At 36.2% G+C, this 4,636-nt stretch overlaps 1 non-coding gene across 1 annotated transcript; it reads right to left on the bottom strand.

Annotated features, from left to right (window-relative positions):
- Window positions 1–947: 947 nt before the first annotated feature.
- On the bottom strand, window positions 948–1,054 carry LOC136228260 (small nucleolar RNA R71). Its single transcript, XR_010688588.1, has one exon. It is a non-coding gene; the product is annotated as a small nucleolar RNA R71 (small nucleolar RNA).
- Between the last annotated feature and the right edge of the window lie 3,582 nt (window positions 1,055–4,636).

The following is a 4,636-nucleotide window of genomic DNA, read 5'->3' as shown; positions in this document are numbered from 1 at the left end:
GAAGTATCTGTTTTGTAATCAAAATTCCAAAACAGAACTGTTCTCTAAATTCGATATAATCCTTCTATCTAATCCTAATTTACCAAAACCAATTCCATCAATTAAAACGTATTTCTTTTATTAAACCTAAACACGTGACTAAACCGAATTAAATAAAGTTTTAGTTAAAAAGCGTTCCCTGTGGGTTCGATATCTTTTATTACTACAAGCGTATACCGTGCACTTGCGGAAATCGCTCAAGAAGTTTTTGGCGCCGTTGCCGGGGAACGCCAAAATTTTTGACAAAATTTTAAATTTTTCGTGTTTTATTTCGAATCTAGGTTTAAACATACTTATTTTAACTTTTATAATTTAATCATTTTCATTTACTAATTTATTTATTTTTCAAAATTCTGTTTTGTAGGTAGTTTCGGTTCGTGCAAGATTTCAGGTTCATGCGCAGTTCTCGAAGTTCAGGCATTTTACCAGACCCTATAGACCCAGAAATTGAGAAAACCATTAGGAAGAACAAGAAAAATAAGAAAAACAAAAATAAGACCCCAGTAAAAACATATACCGAGCCAGAAAAAATGGCAGACCCACCAACACTTATGGATTACGCTAGGCCAGGTGTAGCCGGTGTGACCAATAGTATCGTTAGACCCAGAATCACCGCAAATCAATTTGAAATTAAGCCAGCTTTGCTTAATATGTTGCAAAATAATGTAACATTTTACGGGTTACCTAACGAAAATCCTAACACCCACTTAACAAATTTCCTTGAAATTTGTGATACTTTTAAAATCCCAGATGTGACTGCAGAAGCAATCAAACTTCACCTCTTTCCTTTCACTTTGAAGGATAGAGCCAAAGAATGGTTAACTTCTATGCCAGCCGCAACTTTTGCCACTTGGGAACAATTAGCCCAAGCATTTTTATCTAAATATTTTCCTTTAGCAAAAACCGCAAGAGTCATAAAGGAGTTAACATCTTTTTCTCAAAATGACAATGAGACTCTTTATGAAACTTGGGAACGTTTTAAAGAACTTCAACGTTTATGCCCACACCACCAATTACCCGCTGAACTTTTAATGCAAACATTTTACAATGGACTAAATCCTACAACTAGGGGTTCATTAGATGCTATGTCGGGAGGGCTATTTATGAAGAAAACATCAGCCCAAGCGAGAGAACTTTTGGAGGAAATGGCAATCAATAGCAGTATGTGGCCCGCGGAACGTGGACATATACCGGTGGCAAAACCATCATCCTCAATCACACCATCAGTTAAAGGTATAGTTGAACTTGATCCAGTCGCGATGCTACAAGCCCAATTTTCTGCTTTATCGCACAAAATTGATAAATTTATGGCACCACGCGATACCAATGGTAATCCATTCCAAACGGATATGGACTACGAAAATATGAGTGAGATCGAACAGGTAAATTTTGTCCAAGGGCAAAACCAAACTAATAATCCTTATTCTAATACCTATAATGTTGGATGGAGGAATCATCCTAACTTTAACTGGAAAGATAACAATAACAATAATACAAGTGCTAATCAAAATCGTACCACTAATTATCAAAATCAGTCAAGAGATACGATTAGCACTTTATCTTCTAAAATCGACAAATTTATAGATGCTATCAGTGGAAAAATAAGTAATCACGACGATGGTTTTAAACGGATCGAAAATAAATTCGATCAGCTTATTAAAAACCACTCATCTAGCATCCATAATTTGGAGGTTCAAATTGGTCAACTTGCTAAATCAATTCCACCCCGAAAAGAGGGAAGTCTTCCCAGCCATACGGAAGAAAATCCGAAAGAGCAGGTGAAGGCTATTACTCTTCGTTCAGGAAAAAAATTATCAAGGGCCTGAAATGCCCAAAGATACAACATTACCAGGAACTGATTTACCAAAGTCCAAAGAAGATATCTTAAACACAAATAGTTCACCATTTGACACAAGTACCAAAACTTTTGTACCCAAGCCACCTTTTCCGCACGAAGTCCGAAATAAGGACTATGATAAACAACTTCTAACGTTTTTGGATAAACTCAAAAATTTGCACATCAATTTGACATTTATGGATGCAATCACACAAATTCCTAACTATGGTAAGTTTTTAAAGGATTTGATTTCGAAGAAAATCAGTTGGGAAGGAATTTCATCCATTTCGTTAACTGAAGACTGTAGTTCAATAGTATAAAGTAATTTGCCCACAAAACTCAAGGATCCCGGATGTTTTACCATTCCGTGTAAATTGGGAGATATTGAATTCCCAAGTTGTCTTTGTGATTTAGGAGCAAGTATAAACTTAATGCCGTTGTCTATTTTTAACAAGTTAGGTTTAGAAGAAGATATCAAACGTACCAATATGGTTTTGCAATTAGCGGATCAAACCACTAAGAGGCCATATGGTATAATTGAAGATGTTTTGGTCGACCGTTTATGAACACGGGACGCGCCCTACTAGATGTGTCGGAAGGGAAAGTAGTTTTAAGGATAGGAGAAGATAAGGTCGAGTTTAATATGAACAAAGCGATGAAATACCCTATGGAGGAATTCACTTATATGAAACTTGATTTAGTCGAGGAATGTGTCAATGATGTAATTCAAAGTGAAGAAATAATTGAACCTATAATAGGTGAGGAATTAGATGATAAGGACCCAGAGCCTTTGATTCGAGAAGATGGACCAGTTTCGCCTTCAATTGTAACACCCCCTAAATTAGAACTTAAAGAGTTACCCAGTCATTTGAGGTACGCTTTCTTAGGCGAAGGCGATTCTCTACCTATAATTATTTCTAACAAATTAACAAACGATCAAGAAGAAAAATTGAAAGAAGTTGTTAGAAATAGGATAGGAAGTATGGGATGGCAAATTTCAGACTTAAAAGGAATTAATCCTAGTATAGTAATGCACAGAATTCACTTAGAAGAGGATAAGCCACCTAAAGCGGATAGGCAAAGACGCTTAAATCCGAACATGAAAGAAGTAGTAAAAAATGAGATTACTAAACTTTTAGACAATGGAATCATTTATCCGATCTCGGATAGTGAGTGGATTAGTCCAATCCATTGTGTACCTAAAAAGGGAGGCATAACTGTTGTAAGAAATGATGAAGGTGAACTGATACCTACACGAACCACCACCGGTTGGAGGGTTTGTATAGACTATAGGAACCTAAATAAAGCTACTAGGAAGGATCATTTTCCTCTACCTTTCATTGATCAAATGATCGAAAGGATAGCCGGGCATGCATTTTATTGTTTCCTAGATGGTTATTCCGGATTCTTTCAAATTTACATTTACCCGGATGACCAAGATAAAACAACCTTCACATGTCCTTACGGAACATTTGCATATAGGAGAATGCCTTTTGGTCTATGTAATGCACCAGCAACATTTCAACGATGTATGACAGCAATATTTAATGACTTCATTGAAGACATAATGGAAGTTTTCATGGATGATTTTTCAGTTTATGGAGATTCTTTCGATGCATGTTTACAGAACTTAGATAAAGTATTGTCTAGATGTGAGGAAACGAATTTAGTATTAAATTGGGAAAAATGTCATTTCATGGTAGACGAATGAATTGTTTTAGGTCATAAGATATCTGAAAAAGGTTTAGAGGTGGACAGAGCAAAGACTTCAGTTATAGAAAAATTACCCCCACCAACCACTGTTAAGGGAGTGAGATCATTTTTGGGTCATGCAGGTTTTTACAGACGGTTTATAAAGAACTTTTCTGTAATCTCCAAACCACTTACTAATTTGCTTATGAAGGATTCAACTTTTGATTTTAATAAAGATTGTTTACAAGCCTTCAATACCTTGAAAACGGCTTTAGTAAGTACACCTATAATATCGAAACCCGATTGGAATCTACCTTTCGAAATTATGTGTGATGCGAGTGACTTAGCTGTAGGATGTGTATTAGGTCAAAGGAAGGATAAGAAACTTCATGTTATATATTATGCGACTCACACTTTGTCCGGTGCACAGCTAAATTACACCACCACTGAAAAAGAAATGTTAGCAGTAGTTTTTGCATGTGATAAATTCCGATCTTATTTGTTAGGATCTAAAGTCATCATTTATACTGATCATGCAGCTTTACGATATTTATTTGCTAAGAAAGATGCGAAACCACGTCTTATTAGATGGGTTTTACTATTACAAGAATTTGACATTGAGATTAAAGACAAAAGGGGAGTTGAAAACCTGGTCGCCGATCATCTATCAAGACTTGAGGATGAAAACGGACCCATCGGTGAAACATCAGGCATTCGAGATGATTTACCCGATGAACATCTCATGCAAGTACAAAGTGTCATAGCTCCATGGTATGCGGACATAGCCAATTACTTAGCCGCACATGTTGTGCCAGATGGATTGACTTCTCAGCAAAAGAAGAAATTCTTTTCAGAAGTTAAGAAATATTTTTGGGAAGATCCGTTCTTGTTCAAAACATGCGGCGATGGAATACTTAGGAGATGTGTTAGTGAGTTTGAACATGACTCTATAATGTTAGAATGTCATGCTAGCGCTTACGGAGGTCATAATAGCGTAAGCAAAACAGCAGTTAGAATACTTGAATGCGGATTCTTTTGGCCTACTCTGTTTAAAGATGTCCGTTCATT

This window comes from Euphorbia lathyris, chromosome 4, assembly GCF_963576675.1.
Source record: "Euphorbia lathyris chromosome 4, ddEupLath1.1, whole genome shotgun sequence".
NCBI lineage: Eukaryota > Viridiplantae > Streptophyta > Magnoliopsida > Malpighiales > Euphorbiaceae > Euphorbia > Euphorbia lathyris.
The sequence above is the reverse complement of the archived record's forward strand: the minus strand, read 5'-3'. Positions and strand labels throughout refer to the sequence as shown.